The 24,880-nt window shown below is 44.8% G+C and overlaps 1 protein-coding gene and 1 long non-coding RNA gene across 3 annotated transcripts in view; one reads left to right on the top strand and one right to left on the bottom strand.

Moving 5' to 3' along the window:
• Nucleotides 1-732: 732 nt before the first annotated feature.
• Nucleotides 733-14,176, bottom strand: LOC123590574. The gene is made up of 3 exons (XR_006708851.1): nucleotides 13,922-14,176; nucleotides 7,990-8,138; nucleotides 733-936 (listed from the first exon to the last, which is right to left on the bottom strand). It is a non-coding gene; the product is annotated as an uncharacterized LOC123590574 (long non-coding RNA).
• The window catches only part of CRACR2A (calcium release activated channel regulator 2A), a 133,860-nt gene continuing 122,281 nt past the window's right edge, over nucleotides 13,302-24,880 (top strand). For both annotated transcript variants that reach the window (XM_045463846.1, XM_045463845.1), the window contains exon 1: nucleotides 13,302-13,510. The gene's annotated coding sequence lies outside the window, so the exon portion shown is untranslated. The remainder of the gene's footprint in view (nucleotides 13,511-24,880) is intronic.

Here is a 24,880-nt window from a genome sequence, read left to right as displayed (position 1 = left end):
TCTAGCTTCAGTTTGCAGGGCTTCAGGGAAAAGTTCTCAATGATTCCAAGTCAAAGGATGGGAAAAAATTGGAAACATTAGTTTAAAGATCTGTAGCCCGATATTTGAGGAGAGTAGAAGAATTCAGGATCTAGTCCAGTTTACAGATAAATAACAAAACCTCAAAGGCAATGGGCAGTCATGAAATCTAGTAGCCACAAAGGTGAGCTACTGAAACATAATTTTTCTCTCTAAAATCACTTTCATTTTACAGATATATAGATATAGAGATAGAGATATAGAGATACAGATGTGTGTGTGTGTGTGTGTGTGTGTGTGTGTGTATGTATATACGAATTTTAGTTGGTTAACATACAGTGCAATATTGGTTTCAGGGGTAGAATTCAGTGATTCATCATTTATATACAACTCCCATAAAATCATTTTTATTTTTACCAAAGATAGCCAAATTAAGACTATTTTGTTTGCAAAATAGGTCTACTTTCAAAAAACTTGGCCTGATTATTTACACAAGCGTGGCAAGAATAGCAGTTGACCACATAGACTCTTTTAAATCTGCTTTGCTGGAACTATCATAAGGAATCTCAGACTGAACTTTTAAAAGCCTCTCCAGGCTAGGAAGCCAAGCCAAAGGTTTACCATCAGACTTTGCCTACGATACCATAGATTTGGGTAAATTCCTGTCTTTGAGGTCCCAAAGATATCCTGAGGTTCCTTCATCTGCCAAGAAGTGACCTACCTTACTCACCTATTTAGACTGTCAGGAATCCTGTAAGCAAGGTACAAGCCTGTTTTTCCAAGGGGCATTATTGGCTCCATAAAAGGCAGCCTGTGTTCCTTGAAGCTGTCCGGCATATCTGATTCTATGCACATCTCTCTCAAATATGTCATTCCAGTCAAAGCCTTGGTAATCTAACAGATGTTTCCAATTTTGTCCTGTTACAAGGAGAGCAGATTCTTATTGAACTTTTGCACATAACTCTATTGCCATGAAAATAAGAATACTCACTCACTGAGAGTTTCCAAATCCTGGAGGGATCAGATAGGGAGAAAATGTGATTGTTTCATCTTTGATTGCAAAACTACACTTTACCAAAGTTGCTCTAAGACATAGCTAGCCTAAGAGAAAATTTTCCTTGGGGCATCTGGGTGGCTCAGTTGGTTGAGTATCTGACTCTTGGTTTTGGCTCAAGTCATGAACTTGCAGTTCATGGGATCAAGCTCCCCATGAGGCTCTGTGCTGACAGCATGGAACCTGCTTGGGATTCTCTTTCTCTCCTCTTTCCCCCTCTCTCAAAATGAACAAACTTTAAAAAGAGAGAGAGAGAGAAAATTTTGCTTAAATCTGGAAAAACAAAACAGTTTCAAACAAAAAGTCATAAAAATTATAATCATCTTCATCAGTTTATTCAGCCCATGTTATTAATTCTTGTTCTGCTTGAATCCAGTTTTCCTACTAGTTCTGGAAAATTCTTACCCATTCCGTTTTATGATCAGAAACCTGTGCTTGTCAGAGTCCTTTCCATGAATTCGCTTGAAGATGAAGCACTTTTGTGGGTATGGTTTTGCAAATGCACCATAGTAAAACAATCACTGTAAATGACAAAAGACTTACAAATGGCCAAAGCTAAAAATCTGAGGAGAGTTCATTATAATACTATTGATAAAGAAATTTGGTTATTTCTGTGACACACATATTGTAAGATAATAACTGGAATTACAAGTGGTACTATTACACTAGGACATACTAGAATTTTAGGCATTTCATACAATTCTGGAATGGTTTTATATCTAAACAAATACAACATAAAGAAGACTTCCTGTTACTTCTTATTTGACAATGTTTCTCATGTAATTTAATATATTAAAGAAGCCTAATTAGTGCAATATTTTCCTATTGATAAAGAGAGAGAACAAACCTTTTTAAGATGTTCTAGGGATCCTCTGGGAAATTCCACAGTTGGTTCAAGGTCAAAAAAACTTCATTTGGAATTTGATTTGGTAAAGTTTATCACAAATATCAAAAGGTTTAGATCCTTGATTAATAAGGATCACAGATCACTATGAAACAATACTTAGTTATCTATTTAACCAAAGCGACAATACAAAATTTCAAAGGCAAACACAGAAGGTCACACAGTTGTGAGCAAAACTTAGATCTTCTAATATTGAGAAGTTTCTGTTTTCTTGAGTACTAAAGACCTGATTAAGACAACATGAAGCATAAGAAATTATTTTGATAAAACGTAAACTCTTTTCTTCCTAGGCAGATTACTTAAAAGGTAAAGAGGAACTTTTCATAATCTCTTATCAGGAGCAGACCAATAGTCCAAGAAAACTTTGTCCTTTTAGCAGATGAGAGAAAATCAAGTTTTAGTTTTATATAAGAACACCACTGATTTTAAAACTGAATTTTATAACCATTATAATACATTTATTCAATCTAAGCCAACTTGACCATACAAGGTCAGATTCTCTCTCTCTTCCTCTCTTCCCAGCTTTCTATCTCACTTTTGAACCAAATTAGTTTCTTTTCCCTGTATCTCTATTTCTCAACTGTTACACTGGCATTCTCTATGTTGGCAGATTTATGAATTCATATCATAATTTTTAGAAGGCTGTGCCCTTTTTTTTCTTTGCATGTGTCATTTATAAATAATAACACAATCTCTGGCACAGGGCATGTTTACAAATAGTCCCAAATATCTTTAGTTTCTTTGAAATAGGAAGCCAAAAGTATATAAATCTATGCTCAGTAGTTAATATTTTATTATTTTACCTTATTTGAAAATGGGCTAGATATTCAATAATTTTGTATTATTTAACTTAACTTCACATAACTCTAAAGTTTCAAGCTACCAAAAAGATTTTGGAAGCTATTTTTAAGTACACGTACCATAAAATGTAACTATTGCTAAAAATATCACCTATAAATTCTTATCCTGTTTGCATCTAAATCACTGCTCCCAACAATTATGTGTATGCTAATTATAAAAACTTCATGACACATTGGACAAAGTCAGCCATCATCCAAAATGATTTTTATTGCTGACAAATTTTATAAGAGATAACATGAATTTGACTAGTAAACCCAAGTCGAATAAAAGTTACTTGTGTTATAGTTAATGTTGATAAATCTAAAGACATGTATGTTTCAATTAAACCAATGAATTTAAACTGGCTTTAATAGTGAATATTTTTCCAGATCATGCAAACCTGAAAAAAATTTGGGTCAGTTTCTGTTATATTTCTGAGACCTTTAGGATTGCTCTACTTATAAGCACTTAATTTTAAGCCAATTAAATAGAGCTTTTTCATAAATTAACTTGGCAATACCATCCAAGGTGGAAATGAGGTGGAAAATGTCACACATCTACTATATGTACATCCAGAGACATGGAAATGTGAGAAGTAAGGGAGATGATTCAGTTTCAGAAATACCAAATAAAATGTGCTGTCTAGTTAACAGTAGGTTTACAACCTATTGGAAATATGCGTGAACCCCCTACCACAATGGAGTCCCAAAACTTTAGACACTTCGCTTCCTGGTTCTTCTTCCCCTCTCTTGTTTCTCGGGCTTATTTTCTCTGGCTTTGCAATGAGCATGTGCCAAAAAACAAAGGGAGGAGGGACTGAAAGTTTCTGCATCACCTCAGGGAATGATGCACATTTGTTCCGATCAGACAACTTTTTGCCTTACATGGGCACAGGCAACTTCCGGTAAGGCTGTAACCTCTGTAGTACTCAGCCAATGAGGAACCAGGGGAGGGACTTGCACACTAGGAGATAAATGGTCGGCCGTGACTGCCCCTTAATATGCCTTTCAATCAGACATCCCCTCTTGCAAGAATGTTGATTAAAGAAAGCCTCACTTCACCGTGTTCTGGGTCTCTGTGTCCTCCTTTGATTGGGTTGGTGGGCTTATTTCTTACAGTAAACTTACATACAGACAGACAGAGAGACCTTATAGCTATTGTTTTAAATTTTTAGCCATGAGTCCGGTACAATAATCCAAAACTAACTGGTTTATAAAATAATAGTTGAATCCAAAATTTGTTTTGCCAGTTGGAATAAATTAAATTCACCTGCTCAGATAGCTAAAGCCTTTAACTCATATTTGTCGAGAAGACATTTAAGATTTTTTCATTAGCCCAGTTTCCAAATCAGTCCTTCTTTTCTCCCCTTCTTCTCTTGAGAAACTTCTCCCTTAAAGCTTTCACTTCAAAGAATGGCTCTTAGACTTAGAGAAGATGGAGGTAGAAAATTTACATCACAAAGGCACATTTTCTTTAAGGAATTTTGGGGTATATTTGCCCATTATCAGAGGTCTAGAGTAATTACTTTAAAAAATTGTCCTTCTTTTTCTTAAGGGCAGGACAATTCTGTTTGTAGTGACATGATCTTCTATAATACCTAACAAGCATTTTGAGATGAATAGGAGAGGCTTGGGGATTGGTAAGGATAAGTGAGGTTTGCATTGCTTCTAGAGTTACATTTATGGTTTTGTAGAGATTTGTAAGACAGTAAATTGTTTCTAACTCCTCAAAGAATTGAACTGCAGCTTGAATATCAACAGAATAACCCACCTATCCAACCAGACTTGCTTCTTTATATCAGGGAGATTTCCAACTAAGATGGAAATCAGAGACTTCTGTGTTTTAAAACTTCAGGATTAACTTCTTTAATGCAGAATGCCTTTTTAATTTTTTTTAATGTTTATTCATTTTTAGAGATGGTGACAGAGTGCAAGCCGAGGAAGGGCAGAGAGAGGAGGAGACACAGAATCTGAATCTCCAGGCTCTGCACTGTCAGCACAGAGTCCACGCTAGAACTCAGGAACCAAGAGATCATCACCTGAACTGAAGTTGGACGTTCAATGACAGCCACCCAGGTGCCCCCACAATGCCTTTCTAAAAATCTGTGTAAATCAGGGGCGCCTGGGTGGCTCAGTTGGTTAAACCATGAGGGACTCAGGTCATGATCTCACAGCTCAGGAGTTCAAGCCCCACATCGGGCTCTCTGCTGACAGCTCAGAGCTTGGAGCCTGCTTCAGATTTTGTGTCTCCCTCTCTTTCTGTCCCTCCCCCGCTTGCACTCTCTGTCTCTCTCACTCTCTCTCAAAAATAAATAAGCATTAAAAAATTTTAGAAAAAATCTGTGTAAATCATTCAACAAAGGACTTCGAGTGCTCTCATTCTTTCTGGGTACACAATTCAACCTTAGGTCAATTCACCTTGGGTAGGGGGGAAGAATTTAATTTGCTTTTATCAGTCCCTGAATATCAGCCTCCAGCTGATCCATTTCCTGATCATTTATAGGAAGGCCTGGGAGAAATTCTAGTTATCCTTTGGGGAGAGGGCATTCCTCAGGGGGTTATCTGGCTTGTCTGATAACTATAGTGTAATCATGCATTAAGAGAACATCCCTTAACAGCGAATTGAGGTCTCAGTGAGTGGGATTGTGAATGGCCACTAATCTTTTCAACCCTTGTCTAAATTTGTTAGGTTATTCCGAAAGTGGAGGTAAAGGGGTTTTATAATTTAGAATACCTGCTGCTGTCCAGGGGACATGAATTCTTTGCAAGATAGGGGGGTGTCCAATATACATCTGCAAAGACATTGCAGAGGAAGGGCTGATCTTGCAGAACCAGATTACAGAGTCCTAGAAAGTAGGAGTTGGAAGGGACAGAACAGTGAGCCTTACTGCCCATCTCAGGTGCTTCTGCCAAATTATTTTCTTGATTTTCATATTTATATGGGTAACCTGCATACCCCAGGCCTGGAGTATGTTGTTCATAAATCTTGCAAAGAAAGGGAAGTCAAACCAAGCAGCTGGGTGTTGAAAGGATTTTCTGGGAAAACTGGAGGAATTGGGGGGGATCTAAGGGAATTTGATGAGGTCATAGGCTAGATTTGAGAGAAAGGGCCCAGTGACCCAAAATATCTTCTGGAGCATCGGGGACAGGGAGCTGGGGATGAGAAGGGAAATTCATGTTAGATGTGGATTTTAATTTTCGTTTTAAGTACAGTTTCTATTCTTCTGTCTTATTAAGGAAGCTCCTAGGGTTAGCCCTCATACTCTTTTGTGTCCAGTTTTAACTTGATCTTTCCACAGGTACTGTTGGAGAAGTGAATAAAGTACGCCAAAGATGGCCGATGGGGCTAAAACAAACTCTGGTCTCTAGCTTAGAGACCCCTCCTCCAGTTCTTCTTCCTTTGTTTGCTGAGCGTGCGAAAACCCCCACAGATATGGAAGCTGACAACTATAAATTACCCTTCCCACTTGCATTCAATGCTCAGGTCTTTGGAGAAATGGTCTCCTCTGAGCTCACTGGTGTTAAATCTCCGATCCACCAAGATCTCCAAGTGCCGCTTGGTTTTTTCACCAGTGGTCCAGCCTGGTTCTGTAACAGTACTAGTGAGACAATTGTTTAGGATGAGTGTTCTCTTGAAAAATTTGTTTTTCTTTGAAATATAGGCAATTCAAAGGATCCATCATCTGGCAGTGAGTGAGTAGGATCTTACAGGGACTCAAACCAAAAAGCTTTTCTATGGCTTTACCATGAACACAAGAGGCATCCTTCAAGGAGAGTGCAAAAGATACAGCCCTCCCCATTTCCACGAAGTTCCACAAATTTCACTCTCAGGGTTAGTGTAAGAAAGATCTAGCCACAAATGGGATGCAACCCACATTTCTGTCTTACCAAATTAGTGAAGTGCTGTTTCCCTTTTCCCGTGAGACTAATGTGGAAATGAGGTTGAGACAACAAAAGTCCTGTATGTGCCTGGACCCATTATAACAAATCCCCCACTGTCCAAGAGTTGGGAGTCAGACAAGAGAGCAAGTGTACGTCAGTATGTGCATCCTCTGGTTGGTGGAGACAAGAGAGAATATACTCACTGGTTATAAAACCAAGCTCACAATACATAGAGCAAGATGAGAGAGGAAGAATCAGTTAAGCATCTTACTCTTGATCTCAGCTCAGGTCTTGATCTCAGGGTTGTGAGTTCAAGCCCTGAGTTGGGCTCCGTGCTAGGTGTGAAGCCTACTTAACACACACACACACACACACACACACACACACACACACACACACAGAGGAAACTGTTCACATTAACAGCTTTAGTTAAGCCTTGGGTTTCTTAGCATCAAATTAATATCTGAGAGCGATGTGCTGCTGGGTCTGGGATTGTGTGTTGTTTTACAATCTACTTTGCTGCATAGAAATTTTCTTGAGGTTGACAGGCGACCCAGTGTCAGTCTAACCCATTTTGTGACCAACTTATCTTAGCTCAGAGACATAGCGTTAGGTGGTCAGAGCTCTATCAGCTTTGAGATGCTGATTTGACCACCACACGCTTTCACTTCCAAGATTGCCTTAGCAATAGCCTTTACCTCATTTGCATGTTCACTCACAGCAAAGTTTGTCTAAACAGACATCAGTCTGGAAGAACCATGAATTCACCAGTCTGTAAGGCTGGTCTGGACAATAGGCTATAGGACCTATGCCTGTCTTCTACCTATGGTTTTCCTCCTTATGACAAATGACACAAAAGACAGAGACAAAGGGAAAAAATGACCATCTCTGGGACAAAAGGGATCAATACAAAATAAAGTGCTCATAACAAATCTTTTTGAAAAGTTTATTTATTTTGAGAAAGAGAGAAAGGAGGGGAGGTGCAGAGAGAGAGGGAGAGAATCCCAAGCAAGCTCTGCACTATCAGTGTGGAGTCCAGTGTGGGACTTGAACCCATAAACCATAAAATCATGACCTGAGCCAAAACCAGAGTCAGATGCTCAACCAACTGAGCCACCCAGAAGCCCCCATAACAAATCTTTAGCAGAGTTGCTGTCCCCAAGGAGCTAGTTCACACAAATATTCTTTCCTACCAATCTAACTTTACAAAAAGAAGAGGACTCTCACCACTCTCCCCTCCATCAGACCCTGTAGACAGGGATCCAGGAGACTGATGTGGTAAGAATTCTTACCTTCTGCCAGCTTTTGTCAGAGGCCCCAGGATCTCTCAGCAGCAGCAGCAGCCCCAGAACCAGCGGTGTCCAGCCAGTGAAGATCCCTTTCACAGTTGCCAGATGTAGGGGTGGAAAAAATTTCCATTCTTCTCTTCCAGGTTCTTTGGCTGGTATAATTATTACATTGATGTAAGACAGATTAACACAAGAAAAAGAAGCACATTTTATTTCACGTATGGTGGCCCCATAGAAATATGAGCCCCAATGGGCAGCTAAGTTATAGAACATCCTAAGTTAAGGAAAGGCGTTAGGGGTCTGGAAATACAAAGGAGAGGCAGATCGTTCACAAGACGGGAGGAGACGTTTGGAAAACAGGTTGTCCAGTTACACACATGAGCTTCTTAGGTAAAAAGGTATGTATCTTTGATAATAGCTCTCTTCTAGTACAGGCCTCCTTTCCAATGTAAATTTAGGCAGTTGAGGGGGAGGTAAAGAGCTTTTCCTGAATCTACAGTTTCTTAAAAATAATCAGCCTAAAATAATCCTTATGCTGGAGAGGCATATTTTTGGGGTGACAAATTTTGCTCCCCTGAAGTTTCAGTATATTTTCTTTTCTCCCCTCCTTTGTTCCATTATTATCATACCTATTTCTACATATGTTATATAGTTAATACAGCGTCATAAAAATTTTTGCTTTGTAAAATTTATGTTTTTTAAACAAGTTAGGAGGAGAACTAAGAAATTATACTTATAGGGTCTTTTATATTTACCCACATGTTTATCATTTCTGAAGCTCTTCATTCTTACTGTGGATTCAAGCATCATCTGTTATCACCTTCTCTCAGAGTAAAGGGTTTCCTTTCATATTATTACAAGTTGTGTCTGCTAGCACAGCACTGTCTCCGTCTTTCATTATCTGGGACAATCTTTATCTCACCTACATTTATGAAGGATGGTTTTGCTGGATATAGAATTTTCAGTTGACAGATATTTTCCAGCACTTTGGAATACGTCATTCCACTGTTTTGTGGTATCCATTGTTTCAGGATTGATTCATTTGTATAATTTCTATCTTTTTATTAAGATTGTTTTTATTCATTGAACTGTTGTCCTACTTTCTTTAAATTTTTGAGTAATTTTGTTTTGTTTTTTGTTTTTTGTTTTGTTTTGTTTTTTTTTAGTTCCTAAAACATATTTATAACAGTTGCTTTAAAGATTTAGTCTGGGGGCGCCTGGGTGGCGCAGTCGGTTAAGCGTCCGACTTCAGCCAGGTCACCATCTCGCGATCCGTGAGTTCGAGCCCCGCGTCGGGCTCTGGGCTGATGGCTCAGAGCCCGGAGCCTGTTTCCGATTCTGTGTCTCCCTCTCTCTCTGCCCCTCTCCCGTTCATGCTCTGTCTCTCTCTGTCCCAAAAATAAATAAACGTTGAAAAAAAAAATTAAAAAAAAAAAAAGATTTAGTCTGATAGAGCTGACACCTTAGGGACACATGGTCCCTACTGACTTTTTTTTTTCCTGAATAGGGTCACACTTTCTTGTTGCTTTGCCTGTGTTACAGTTTCTTTGTTGAAAACTGCATATTTTACATAGCATTAAAAGAGGACTTCAACTACTCTCATTTTGACCTCAAGCTTTCTAATTGATTAATTTCTTTTCAGCTTATTTCTTATCCCAGGCAAAAGACTGTGCAAGCAAACCATCCCCTGATGGGAACCAAAACTATCCCCTCAAGCAGTAAGGACTTCCCTGAGCCAGCAAGACCCCAAGACAACAATCAGATTGACCTTCACTGCCGGCCTGCATGTACCCACCCACCGTTGTCCCACATTTTCCTTATATAAACCCAAAACTATTTTGGGCACTTTGAAGACCATCTATGCGATACCAGTCCACTGTCTTCCTGTGGTTAGTATCACTGAAATAAATCATTTTCCTGTCTCACCTCCACTTATTCGTCTTTTCTCTTTCTCCCATCAGAGGGGGAGGTGGGGGGAGAGAATCTCAAGCAGGCTTCATGCTCAGAAGGAGCCTTATGTGGGGCTCAATCCCACAATCCTGGGATCATGATCTGAGTCGAAATCTAGAGTCAGATGCTCAACCAACTGAACCACCCAGGTGCCCCATCATTTCCATTTCTTTGATTTTTTTCCAATGGCAAGTGGCCAAACCTCATCTGTTTTGAACCCCTAGAACCAGGTGCTCTTGCACCCCTGCACCCCAGCTACAGTATATTGTAGTAACTACATATTATAGTCTCCCCCCTGAGTGCTGTTTTGTGTGTGTGTTTACTAACTTGCCTCGACTAAATCGGTGAAGTGTGCCTCCCCTGCAATGTGCATCCACAAATGTTTCTGCTGCTTTGTTCTTCTTGCTATTTATTCAATAGGTCCTTTGACTTTTATTTTCTCAAATTCCAGATTGTCAGCTAGTATAACTTTTGGTATCTAAAATCTAGCATTGGTTGACAGCACCAACAATTTTTTTTTTCCTTTACCAAAACAAAACATCTTCCCAAAATGGCGACGTTCCTAACAAGCTGTAGATGGTGGACGAATGAGGTAATCCGGAGCCTCCCACGGTGCACGAGGCAGCAGCTTCCTTTTGTTGTCCCTGCTTTTAGAAGGGCGCTCCATCTACCAAACTCGGCTTACAAACATTTCCTGGCTTCCAGAACCCTGCTTAACTTTCCTGTGTTTCTCATCGCCCTATTTACGACGTTAGTATCCAGGGTAAGGTGGTTTTGCATGAATGTGTGCGCATGCGCGAGAAAGCAAACTCGTGAGGACAGAAGAGCTGTCCTTTCCTTTTTGAAACATTTTATAAATAGCAAAATAGTAGATATAAAACATTAATTTAATCATCCCCACGGAGCTAATTCTACCTGAATTTTCCTGTACTTTTTTGGGTAACATATTACTCATGGTAGACTCTAACTTTTTTTTTTTTTTTTTTTTTTTTTAGCAGAAGTAATGATATGGTTTCTACTGTCCTTTAGGAAACACGCTTGACTATATGGTGCCTTTTCTTTCCTTGCCCCATAAATGTGAAATTCAGAAATGCCTGATAGAAAAGTACAACCTCCTACCCAGGGTGGCATCAGAGGCCACACTTAAAGAGGGTGGAGGTGGGATGACATCCTGCATTCACAGCCAGGAGTGGTCATGTCACCACTGCCATTGGTCAAGTTGCCCTGAACCACAGTTACCCTCTTTATGATAGGTGGGATTGGCTCTGTGACTCTAGTTTTCTTCCAGCTCCCTACCTACAACCCCGTCTGAATGATGAAGCCCATCTTGCTGCAGGAGGGAGGGCAGAAAGCCATTGCTCATGTCTTGCTTGACCTGCTTCTGAAGGATTCCAGACTGGTGAACCCCGCAGGGGAAGTACATGCTTTTCCTAAATTTCCTCAAGGAGACCTCATTTTTCCTAACTTCTGGCTTTATGCTTCAATAACAGCCATGAGCCTGACTTGGCCCCTGCAGCCTCATGGAAAATGTCTTTCCTCTGCAAAGCCCAGCATTTTCAAAGAGGAGAAAGATGGCAGATGTGGATACTGGGCAACCTTCCCTGGAGTCCACTTACTCCAGTTGAGCTCACTAACCCTCTGCCCCCTCAGCAACTGTTTGCTTTGGACTTTGCTGGATAGGCTCTGGGAGGTGGGGCAGATGCTGCCATTCTGCATGGCGCCGCCCTGGAGAGTCAATATTGAAAGGTCTGTTTGTTTTTCTAGCCTCCACCTGTTGGAAACTCCATAATTACAGCCACTCATAATCAGGAAGAAGGGACAGCAGGGGAATTCCTGTACTGGAACAGTGAATGTTTCCACTGTTCTCCTGGGGGGCCCAAGAGAGACCAACCCGCCTTCAGTTATAGTTGAGAACAGCGTGTAGGCAAGAAGACACAGAGATGACAGGAGGAGGGTGCCATGAAGCTTAACGGTGACTCAGGAAGCACACCTCCTGGAAGTGTCCCATGCCCTTTAAGCCTACTTGCTACTCTCCCTTATTGGGTGTCCCCCCACCACTCCCCCAGCAAAGGAGGCAGCAACTCGCAGCATAAGTGTCTAAATGCTACCCACCCCATTGGCTTACCCCAGACCCTCCAACCATCACCTATTTTCCTGTGTTCTAGAGAACTTGGGGAGTCACCCAGGACATCCCTCCACCTTCCTCTTGGACCTCACTCCCCACCCTTACCCACTGCTATCTTCTTCCGCAGTCTCTGGGACTTAGGGGCTTCCCCACCCCCACCCGTGCTCTCCAGGCCCTCCTGTCTCTTCTGGAACCAGGGCCTTTGACCCCTCTGCTCTCCCCATTCCTTCTTGCTTCATCAGATTCTTGACCTCGATCTAGAAACACTTTGTCTCCTTTACATTTCTTTCCCCCTCCCTGCGCACTATCTCCTTCCCTGTGCTGCCAGCCTCCCTGAGAGGGGCCCCTCCTCACTCCTCTATTTCCTCACTTCCCATTCACTCCCAAACCATAGTGTTGAGGCATTCAACACTCCTCCCAAATAAAAACAAAACAAAACGCAACACAACACAACAAAACCCCTGTTGTAGGACCAGAGGAAAGGGAGAAAGGGGGTGCTGGTATGAGCAGCACCAGAATGGTGCACCCAAAGAGAAGATTCAGGGGTGTTCTACTGGGGTCAGTGTCTGGGGAAGGATTCCAGGAGAAGGGGACATTTCAGCGGGGCCTGGATGCATGAATAAGAGTTCCAAACTCAGACAAGAAAGGGGAAGGGTATTCCAGGCAAAGCAAGAACTCCCAGAGGCTGCTCTTTGGCAACAGCCTGGGTGCCTAGAGCCGGGGTGCATGTGTGTGTCTTGGGCAGACGGGTTGAGGCTGGAAAATGAGCGTGTGGCCAGTTTGCCCAGGAAGGTTTTATATCCAGGCTGAGGGTCATCCGTCAGCCTGAACCTTGGGAAGCCTCTGGAGATTTATTTAATGCTTTATTAATACATATGTATTGGATGTTATTATGTGGGCATCTATGCCCACAGTTCACCGTATAGAAGAGGCAGGAGAGCATGAAGGACAAAATCCAGGCAGGTTGAACAGCAGGGGTGGGCCTGGGGTGGACCTGGAGTTTTTCAGGGGTGCATATCCAAAATGAGAGAAAAGCAGGGCCCTACCAGGCTGTCTGTAAACATTCTGAAACCTGGGCGAGGGGCCTAGGGTCACTGGAGCAGAGGGGCCCGGGAAGTCTGACCAGTCAGGCAGGCTAAGTCAGCAGCAGCCCCGCCCTCACCCCCGAGGCTCCCGGGCTGGCTGAGGTCGCCTCCCGCCCGCCCAGACCCCACCGCGCGGCGAGGGCGGATCCTGGAGGGCGCCCAGGGGGCGGCGGCGCCGGCAGCGGGGGTGGGGGTGGGGGGTTCCAGGCACGCCACCGCCGCTTCTCTGGCGCCGTGGGCTGGTGCTGCCGGTACGGGTCGGGGCGGAGAAAGTGGAGCAGCCCCGCCTGGCAAGAGGCCACCTGACAGCTGTGAACTGAACCCGCGGCAAGGGCGGGTCAAAGGGAAGGCAGCGAAGCCCAAGGTACGGTGGAGGAGGGTTGAAGGGTCGAGGGGTGCGCGCTCCCCCTTCCCCGCTGTGCGCGGTGCAGCCCGGGAGTCGGCGTTTCCTCTCTGTACCCCCGGGGGCAGCCAGGTGTGCGCGAATGTGTGCGCAGCACATGGAGTTGGGGGGCAGGGGAGGCTGTGTGCCCCGGAGGGGAACAGCGGGGCTCCCTCACTCCTGCCCCCACACTGTGCCCCGCCCTTGCTCCCTGGTCGGGAAGATCCCTGAGAGGGACTGGAGGAGGGTGGAGAAGCACTAGGGTTGAGATCCAGAAGGCCCTCAGGGACCCTTTTGCCACACCCAGCCTCTTCGTTTTACAGAAGAGGAAACTGAGGTTCAGAGTGAAGTGACTTGCCCAAGGTCGCAGGTCTAGAAACGAAAACTCCTTACTTGCATGTCAGTGCTGTTATGAGCTCTTGCCACGTGGACCAGGACAAAAGCATGGCTGTTACCTTGAGTAAACACAAAGCACTGAGAGAGACAGAGAATCAAAAGACAAAGAGACAGAAAGAGAACCTTCCAGAGCAAAGGAAGAAGGTCAGGAAATGGGCTTATTACTGGGGCTGCACTTCCTCCCTGGGCCTGTTCCTGCTGTGGTCTGGCCACATGACTCAGCTGGCCCTGCAGCTGTGGACTAGGTGTGTGTGCGTGTGCGTGCATGTGTGTGTGTGCATGTGTGTCTGTGTGTGTAGGCACATGTGTATATGTGTGTGTGCACACGTGTGTATGTGTATATTAGCACCAAGATGTAGTGAATCTCACCAAGCATTTGGAAAAGCCTGCTGAGTCCATATGTCCATCCACTTATACACAGTGAACTTGTTGGGGACTGCCCTGTGTTTGACTCTGAAAAGGTTTTTATAGACAGGTTCTGGCATTGAATGGACCATTTTAAGCCCGTATTGCCTTTATTTCCTTTAAACAACACACGCATACACAGAATGGCCCGTTATTTCCACTCATCCATCAAGTGGTCAAGTAATTTCCTTGACATCTCAAATTGTTTCCTTTCCTTTAAGAGACATTTGGTTAAGGCTTAGCTTAGTCAGAGCCAGAGGGTGTCCCATCCAAGTGTGCATGGTCAGTGAGAGCTGTCAGTCAAGTCAGAAGGTACCTGTGCCCACTGCCAGCCCCCGTAGGCACTGATGGGGGGAAGCAGAAAGGAGAGGGTGGTTGTAGGAGAAGAGGAAGGAGAGGGAGGGACACAGTGAAGAGAAAAAGGAAGGAAGGAAGAGCTAAGTCCATGGCACAGACAAGTCAGTGGCATGGGGAGAGCTATGTTTGGGGATCTACACTTCAGGAACATGTTCCCCAGTACTTAGACACGGCACAAAGCCGGGAGATGACCAGATGGACATAAAAGAAAAGACAAGAGCTAGTCAGCCTTAGAATTTATCGTGCAATCCATTCACTTATGAGAGTGAAAAGGAGAGTGTTAATAATGATGCAGGACACCCTGGACAAATTGGTCTTCCTTATGACAGCCAGTACACATTAACTGGAACACATATGCTTCCTGGTTGACGCTTCACTAACAACCCCATCACTCTGCTGTCATACTTTTTTTTACAGAAAAAGTAACTGAGGAACAGAGAGGCAAAGTATCATGCCCACGGTCACGCAGCCAGTAAATGGTAGAGGCAGAATTTGAGTGCAGGCATTTGGGCTGTTCCAGAGCCTGGATCTGCAGCATCACATGACCCTGGCCCTCCACCACCAGCATTAAGATAGAGAGGACTCCCCTGTCCCTTTCCAGAACTCAGCATGTGAGCTTTTAGGTAGTTGTTTCCTCTTATATCTGCTCTCAACCGTCAGCTTAGCATGACATCAGCTGGATAGGAAGCCGAGCTGTGGTCAAAGCTGTAGTGACAGAGGAGGAAGCACGCTGTGGGCCTTGTCCTTACAGGCTGCACCTTGTTTAGACAGCCTTGGCCTCGGGTCTCTAGGTTCTGATTCATTCTTGCTTTGTAGACACTCTGGCCTTTCAGACTGGGTCCCTGAGGATGTTTGGTCTGGGTTAGATGTAACAAGATCCTCTGGAGGGCCTGTGTTGGGAGTGGGTTCCTAAAGGCCCTCTACTGCCAGGAGTGACTCAAGGGGGCCACCGTCTGATGGACAAAGTTACATTCAGGGGTCCCTCCCAACTTGAGGAATATAGGATTTTCTTTTGTGACAGATTCTTACGCTGACTGGCATTCCCTTTGTCAGTTTGTTTTGGCTCCCAGCCCTGGCTTTCTCAAAATGTCAGTGGGGCTCTTTCTTCCCTGACCTGCTTGTTGACACACCCTGGATGGGCTGGCGCGGGGAGGCATTGCTGGGGGCAGCATCTTAGCAGTGGGCCCTGGGTGATGCTCTGGGCATTTCTAGGAGATGCAGGAAGGTGGGAGCAGACAGGCTTCCCATGTGGTTCAGGTTCCAAGAACCTCTGTCCCCACTGACTTTGTGCTAAAGACCCGTTATTCACATAACAGAGCTACCCTGCCCTGGGGGCTGGGCCTGAGAAATTGTGGGAGGGAAGGAACCTTCCTTCTTCTTCTTCTTCTTTTTTTTTTTTTTTTAATTTATTCATTTTTGAAAGAGACAAAGAGCATGAATGGGGAAGGGGCAGAGAGAGAGGGAGACACAGAATCCAAAGCAGGCTCCAGGCTCTGAGCTATCAGCACAGAGCCTGACACGGGGCTCAAACCCATGAACCGTGAGATCATGACCTGAGCCGAAGTCAGACGCTTAACCCACGGAGCCACCCAGGCGCCCCCAGGAACCTTCCTTCTATAAGGAACCTCCTTCTATAAGGGAGCTTCTATAAGGGAGCTCCAGCTTCCTTCTATAAGGGAGCTCCAGCAGTGTGGCTGGATTGGCTCAGCACCCAGCCCTTGCTCCTTGCACTCTCCTGGGTCTGTGCAATCCTCTGCCCTCCTGGGCTTGGAGGAAAGGTGAGAAGGTGAGAAGTACAACTTAGCACCCAGGCTGGAGTGTGCCAAGACCCTCTGGGGCCATGGTGTGGGTGCCCTCCCCCCGCAGGGCCTGCATTTGCCTTTCTGGCCAGGCAACTTCCTTAGCTCCCCTTCTAACTCACAGCAGCACCAGGGAAGTATGAGCCTGGCTACAATGGCTCAGTTGCCAGTGCAGACAGGAAGACAATCTCCCATTAGCTGGGCGATGGGTTTATTTTCAGTTTATTTACTTTAGAGATTGCTCAGTGTTGAGCTCCAGGATATGCAGCTGGCCCAGGTACTTGGATGGAGCTTTGCCACATTGAATCCACATAACCCCCCACCTGTACTCGATGGGGTGGGAGGGGAGAAAGATGGACTTCCAGCAGCCCCACCCTGAGTAAACACAGAACTGAACCCCCATTTTACAGATGAGGAAGCCAAGGCTCTGAGAAGTAGAGTAATTTGCCTGAAGTCATATAGCCAATAAGAGGCCAATCTGGGGGGCACCTGGGTGGCTCAGTTGGTTAAGCGTCCAACTCCCAGTTTCGGCTCAGGTCATGATCTCACAGTTCCCCAATTCGAGCTCGCATCCGACTCCAAGCTAACAACACAGAACCTGCTTGTCATTCTGTCTCCCTCTCTCTCTCTGCCCCTCCCCGACTTGTTCTCTATCTTTCAAATAAAAGTTAACCTTAAAAAAAAAAAAAAAAGAGGCCAATCTGGGATTTGAACTTGCAACCTGGCCCCAGGGCCATGCCTCAACCATCACTCAGCTTGCACCTCTGAATGCTGAACCCAGAACCAGAACCAGACTGGCTCTGACTCTGACCAGCCATGTGTCCTCAGCCTGAGTTTCTTCCCTCTTCAGTGAAATGGGAATAATTACCTGCCAGTCTGCCTTGGGTAAGCAAATGGATATGAAAGGGCACCGCAGTGAAGGCTTTCAGGAGCCCTTTGGTCGTGGTGTCTTTTGCTGTTGAGCTCTACCGTCCAGGGCTTGTCGCTCCTTGCCAGCATGCCCATCTTAGCCCCCGCTTCCCCAGAGGACAGGGACAACTTCTCTCACCTAATCAGCATCTGTGCTTCCTGAGCTCCTCTTGGCCAGCTAAGGGCCCCCAGGGGACCTGATTTAAGAAGAGAGGCCATGTCCCTTCAGCCAGTGTTCACAGTCCCCTTGGAGGGTTAGTCTAAAAAAATGGCCAGTCCTGTTGGGGTTCAGAGCAAGCAGAGTCAAGTATATATCTTGTGGTCTCACAGAGCAAGTGGGATTTGAGCTGAACCCAGAAGAGCGGGTCAACCTTGGAAAGACACAGAGGAAAGTGGAGGCGTTGGAGGTAGAGCCTGTGACAGGGTACGAAGCACAGTGGGCAAAGGCATGCTGGTGAGCAGCAGGAGGGCCTTCCCAATTGAAGGGTCCCCACAGAGGCCTGTGTCACCGAGTCACTGTGTCTGGCTTCCAGCAGAACTCGCACCACATTGCTGCCCTTGTGCTTGTAATGACAGCTGGGAAATGCTGTTGGGCCCCAGTGAGGCCAGGCCCAGGCCACAGGGCATTTATAGCAGGAGTGCCCTGAGGCACAGGACAGCCCTTTACTCTCTGGAATGGTGGCACCAGGCTGTCATGCCTTGCTGCGGACACCAGTGAGGTCATGGCCAAGAGGGTTAGAGACCCTGGCCAGAGAGGCTACATGTGCCTCCAGCTAGGGTTTATATTTCTGTGGGGAACGGGGTGTGTGTGTGTGTGTGTGTGTGTGTGTGTGTCAAAGCCACTCTGTTTATAACCTGAACAAGACAGCAGCACCACTGTCCCCAGAGAACATGGAAGGGAAGGGGTGGAGGTCCTTGGAAGCTTCCTTCTATTTCATCTGAATTATGGTCAGAAATTCCTATCGGGGAGATACCATCAGAAAAGACGAATTGTTCTGCATAAGAATCTTAGCTCTTTCTCTGATGCCATGATCCGTGGTGGCTGTGGGTTTTCAAGTCTTCTGGCAGCTTGTATGAAACAGACGTCCTGGGGGCACCTGGGTGGCTCAGTGGGCTGAGTGTTCGACTTTGGCTCTGGTAGTGATCTCCCGATTCGTGAGTTCGAGCCCCGCATCAGGCTCTCTGCTGTCAGAGCAGAACCCACTTCAGACCCCTCTCTCTCTGTCCCTCCCCTGCTTTTGCTGTCTCTCAAAAGTAAATAAACCTTTACGAAAGTAATAAACAGATGTCCTGGGTAAGGATCAGCTTCATGCGAAAGAGGTGGTAGCCTTCAGTATGGTGTCTGGGTACACGGACAGTGCCTTCCCTGAGTCCCACAGAGAGAAGGCGACCCTAATTCTCCTTTCTGTTACTTTTGTTTTAATGTCTTCAGTGGGCTAAGAGTTCAGTTTTAGGATATTGTTTTATTTTAGAGTTTTTTTGTTTTTTTGTTTTTTTGTTTTTTGGTAACTTGGTCTTTTTTTTAATCGGAGTAAAATATACAGAACATAAAATTTACAATTTTAACCATTTTTAAGTGTGTAGTTCAGTGGCATTAAGAACATTCACAGTGTTGGGGCACCTGGGTGGCTCAGTCAGTTAAGCGTCCAACTCTTGATTTCCACTCAGGTCATGATCTCACGGTTTGGTGAGTTGGAGCCCCGTATTGGGCTCTGTGGGAAGCCTGCTTGGTATTCTCTCTCTCTCTCTCTCTCTTTCTCTCTCTCTCTCTCTCTCTCTGCCCCTCCCCTGCTCACACTCTCTCTGTCTCACTAAAAATAAGTAAATAAACTTAAAAAAAAAAAACAGCATTCACAGTGCTCTGTAGCCACCATGACCACCACCAGATGTGTCTTCATCTTCCCAACTGATACGGTGAGGTATTAACCCTGACCCCAGAGAGTTCCCCAGTCTTGCTGTGTCTCAGCTTCCTTTCTCGCAGTGGCCTAGCTATCAGATGCCCCCTCCACTTGGGCAATCTTTTTGCTGCTGTTCCTTGATACTTGCTGGGGTGTTGTTGTTTTTTTTACTCTTTGCTTCTGCCACACAAGCTTCTGTGACACTACCCTCCTTTGGGCTGGGTTCTGTGCTGAGCACTTTATACAGCACCTCATATATTTCTCCCAATGGTCTGCTATGGTATTTACTATCATTCATCCTTCGAGATGAGGATGAACAAAAAAGATGTGGTTTATAGATACAATGGAATACTACTTGCATCAGAGATGCAACATCCTGAGGCCATGGTAATGCCAGAGGCCGGGGTTGACTCTGGACTCTCTGACCTTCCTCCTTCGTCTGGATGGGAATGTCATTGTATAGAATCAAGCACAGTGTCTACTCCAGAAGGTTTCTAGAATCTGCAAAACTTTGGGTATATGTCCCATGAACCATCTTCCATTAGGATTCCTCACTGGAGGCTTTAGCCAAAAAGGGTTTGCTTGTAAATAGCTTAATTACATACCATAGATAAACTGCTAATGGAATTTACCAAACTGCTAAATTAAGCTTCTCAACTAATTACACACGTACTATAAAGTGTGAGTTTAGCTTTGACCGTGCATGGGTCCCTCCCACGGCAAGATAGATGGCGAATTCTCTTTGGCCATAGGGATTTGGTCACCATGTCAGTTCTTATTCTTAATCACGAGCAGTTGTGCTTTTCTGTCCCCTCTTGGTGTTCTGATGAAGCCTGACTCTGCATTTACTCAGGGCAATGTAATTTATCCCTACAACATGTTTGTCCTGACTACAAATGTGCCAGAATGTATTTCCTGTTTCTTCAGCAGACATTCTTTCCAGCATTTTTATCTTTTGCAGTGTGTGTCTCTTTGGCACCTTTCTCCTCCTCCTCCCCATCCTCCGCCTCCTCCTCCTCCTCCTCTTTTTTTTTTTTTTTTTTTTTTTTGCTCTACTAAATGACTTATTATTTTGTAAAAAAATAATTGATTGTCAAATTGGCTTACATGCAACACTCAGTGCTCATCCTAACAAGTGCCCTCCTCAATGGCCATCACCCACTTTCCCCTCTCCCCCACCCCCCATCAACCCTCGGTTTGTTCTCTGTATTTAAGAGCCTCTTATGGTTTGCCTTCTTTCCTGTCTGTTTGTAATTAGTTTTTTCCCCTCCCCGCCATGGTCTTCTGGTAAGTTTCTCAAGATCCACATATGAGTGAAAACATGTATCTGTCTTTCCCTGACTGACTTCTTCCATTTAGCATAAAACCCTCCAGTTCCATCCACATTGCTGCAAATGGCATGATTTTATTCTTTCTCATTGCCAAGTAGTATTCCATTGTATCTATAAACCACATCTTCTTTGTTCATCAGTTGATGGACATTTAGGCTCTTTCCATAATTTGGCTATTGTTCAAAGTGCTGCTATAAACATTGGGGTACAAGTGCCCCTATGCATCAGCACTCCTGTATCCCTTGGGTAAGTTCCTAGCAGTGCTATTGGTGGGTCATAGGGTAGATCTATTTTTAATTTTTTGAGGAACCTCCACAGTTTTCCAGAGTGGCTGCACCAGTTTGCATTCCCACCAACAGTGCTAGAGGGTTCCCATTTCTCCACATCCTTGCCAGCATCTATAGTCTCCTGATTTGTTCATTTTAGCCACTCTGACCGGCATGAGGTGGTATCTCAGTGTGGTTTTGATTTGTATTTCCTTGATGAGGAGTGATGTTGAGCATCTTTTCATGAGCCTGTTGGCCATCTGGATGTCTTCTTTAGAAAAGTATCTATTCATGTCTTCTGCCCATTTCTTCATAGAATTATTTGTTTTTTGGGTGTAGAGTTTGGTGAGTTCTTTATGGATTTTGGATACTAGCCCTTTATCTGTTATGTCATTTGCAAATATCTTTTCCCATTCTGTCGGTTGCCTTTTAGTTTTGTTGATTGTTTCCTTTGCAGTGCAGAAGCTTTTTATCTTGATGAAGTTCATTCAATAGTTCATTTTTGCTTTTAATTCCCTTGCCTTTGGGGATGTGTCAAGTAAGAAATTGCTACAACTCAGGTCAGAGAGGTCTTTTCCTGCTTTCTCCTCTAGGGTTTTGATGGTTTCCTGTCTCACATTCAGGTCCTTCATCCATTTTGAGTTTATTTTTGTGTAGGGTGTAAGAAAGTGGTCTAGTTTCATCTTTCTGCATGTTGCTGTCCAGTTCCCCCAGCACAATTTGCTGAAGAGACTCTTTTTTCCATTGAATACTCTTTCCTGCTTTGTCAAAGATTAGTTGGCCGTACATTTGTGGGTCCAATTATGGGGTCTCTATCTATTCCATTGGTCTATGTGTCTGTTTTTGTCTGGCACCTTTCTTCTTGCTTTTCATCACCCTCTCTGTGGACTCTGCTGGCCCCTGCTGTGTTGCCCCACACTCAGATTTCTAGGGTTCATCTTTGCTTGGGGCTCAGGGTTTCGTTTTTGGGAGATGTGGCTTAAGTCCAGGAATGAAGTCAGCTGGAGAAACAGCAAGGTATCCAGCAGACTTTGACATGGGCTCCCTGCATAAGATAATTTATTGAGTACCTACCATGTGCCAGGCACTGTTTCTAATCTAGGACTTAGCATCCCCATTTTACAGATGAGGGGACTGAGGCTCAGAGTGGTTAAATAACTTGTCTGAGTTCACAAATCTAATTCTAGATTAGATACTTACATCAAGGACATCTCCCCCATTGCTGCCGATCCTTCTGTATCAGAAAGGCTCCCTGCAAAGGCTAATCCCTTGGGGAGTGAGGTCTGCTGAATAACAGAGCTCTGTTAACACACCTGTAACGTGGGAGCAGATTCCTCTGACTTGGCACTAGGTAACGTGCTCCAGGCACAGGCCAGTCAGAAATATAGGGTTGGGGAAGACCGATTGAAAAGTCTGCTCTAGCATTTTTTAAGGAATGTGATTTTAATACACTGGACCACTGCTTGAATCAGAAACAAAGACACAAAAAGGAACTGCTAAGTGAAATGAATGTTAATGAAAAAAAAAAATTACTAGGCCTCCATTATGCAATCACACATTGCAAACTAAAAATATTTTTTTAAACATGCAAGCCCTATTTGCTGGAGTTAGAAATAGAATGAAGAGCTCTAATTTGTTCTGAATAACAATCACATTACACCACTTACCACATCTGAATTTTCGGATACTTCAGGAGCTAAGTGAATGTGGTTTTAGTGATTATTAATGCCAGCCTCCCCCCCCCCACAAAACCCCAAAACTTAAACAAAATGGATCAACAGGTAGTGATTAAGCACCTACTGTGTGCAGTACGTTGCGCTGGCAGAAAGAACAAAGGCCCTAATACTTGTGTTGACAGCATAGGTGACTGTTACAAAGAGGGCAAGACAGAGTGTGTACTCTGGAAGGAAATGGGCTTTAGAGAAGGCGTAACAGTGTAGGTGAGAACTGAGCTGGGCTTGCAGTGATAGTGGAATTCAGCAGATGGGTGGCCACATCGAGTCCTGGGAGGAGTGTTCCATGAGAATCCTTCAGTTCATTTAAAAAAAAATTTTTTTTTTCAACGTTTATTTATTTTTGGGACAGAGAGAGACAGAGCATGAACGGGGGAGGGGCAGAGAGAGAGGGAGACACAGAATCGGAAACAGGCTCCAGGCTCTGAGCCATCAGCCCAGAGCCTGACGCGGGGCTCGAACTCACGGACCGCGAGATCGTGACCTGGCTGAAGTCGGACGCTTAACCGACTGCGCCACCCAGGCACCCCTCCTTCAGTTCATTTTAATAGACAGTGTCTAAGGGCCCTTCTGAATGGAAATTAAACCCACAAGACATGCTTTAACCCTGCCAATAATTTTTTAATGTTTTTAAATTTATTTTTTTTTTTTTAAATTTTTTTTTTTTTTTTTCAACGTTTATTTATTTTTGGGACAGAGAGAGACAGAGCATGAACGGGGGAGGGGCAGAGAGAGAGGGAGACACAGAATCGGAAACAGGCTCCAGGCTCTGAGCCATCAGCCCAGAGCCTGACGCGGGGCTCGAACTCACGGACCGCGAGATCGTGACCTGGCTGAAGTCGGACGCTTAACCGACTGCGCCACCCAGGCACCCCTCCTTCAGTTCATTTTAATAGACAGTGTCTAAGGGCCCTTCTGAATGGAAATTAAACCCACAAGACATGCTTTAACCCTGCCAATAATTTTTTAATGTTTTTAAATTTATTTTTGAGAGAGAGAGAAAGAGAGAAGAAAGATTGAGCATGAGTGGAGGAGGGGCAGAGAGAGACGGGGACAGAGAATCCGAAGCGGGCTCTGTGCTGACAGCAGAGAGCCTGATGTGGTCCTTGAGCTCGTTAACCATGAGATTATGATCTGACCCGAAGTCGGATGCTTAACCGACTGAACCACCCAGGCGCCCCAACCCTACCAATATTTTCAAGGGTTACCTCCTCCTCCTACTGGCCATCACTGACCCAGTTTACCCTCTAAAAAATGTTAGGAGCCAGAACTCTCTGATCCTTCCTGTCTCACGTGGACAGAGATGTTGTATAGAATTCAGCACAGCCTGTCCTGCCTGGGCACATGTGTGTCTACACTCGGAGGGTTCTAGATTCTGCGTGGGTGCAAACCTGTGTTATATGGACCATGCTTCATTAGGATGGAGATGTGTTCAGAACCACGCAGAAGGTTCTATAGGGCTGTAGAGTGGAAGCAGGCAGGGCCACCCACAAAGACTCACACTCTTTGTACAAAGTTATCCACCAGGAAAGCTACCCAAAACAGACAGAGAGGAGAAGCCCAGGTGATAACTCCTTTAACAATAGCCTACCATTGGCTTCTTTCATGTCTGCTGCCTGATTTCTTTTCAGCCTAGTTGTGGGGCACACCCGAGGCCTGGCAACAGCCTTAACCATCCTTTCTGCCCCTACCTGCCTGGGTCCCTTACTAGTTCACGCACCACACAGCCATGCCATGCTGTCTGCAGCTGCAAAGTCAGGGCCGGGCTGTCCCAGAGGACTTTAGAAAGAGATATTAACTAGCACAGTGGCGGTCATGGCTGACTGTCTTGTCATCACCCAGGGAACACATGTGTTCACGCCACTGCTCCGGGCCGTTAGCCTATAAACTCCAGGCTGATTGGGCCTAATTAATGCTCCTGAGCGTGTTTTCTTCTGTAGCTTAAGACACAAGCTGAGTGACAGAGTCATGCCTCATGTCCCCCTGAATGCAAATGCCAGTCTGATGGAAGTCCTAATGGGGTTCTCTTAGGATGCAGTTCTCTTAGGACCTGGTCCCCAGGAGTGGAAGCAGGCAGTCGGGTAAGACCAGAAAGCTCAAGCAGAGCAGTTATACTTGGCAGCAAGTTTGTGGCACTCGCTCACTGTTATTGGCCTCAGCCACCCACCCCACTGATGGCCCCATGCCCGTCACATCTCTTAGGCATGTTGTGAACAGTAGAATGAAGCAGTAACAATGGGAAACCACTTTACAAGGAT

The sequence above is a fragment of the Leopardus geoffroyi genome, chromosome B4, assembly GCF_018350155.1.
Source record: "Leopardus geoffroyi isolate Oge1 chromosome B4, O.geoffroyi_Oge1_pat1.0, whole genome shotgun sequence".
Classification (NCBI taxonomy): Eukaryota; Metazoa; Chordata; class Mammalia; order Carnivora; family Felidae; genus Leopardus; species Leopardus geoffroyi.
Note: the sequence above shows the minus strand (reverse complement) of the source record. Positions and strands in the feature narration are given on the sequence as shown.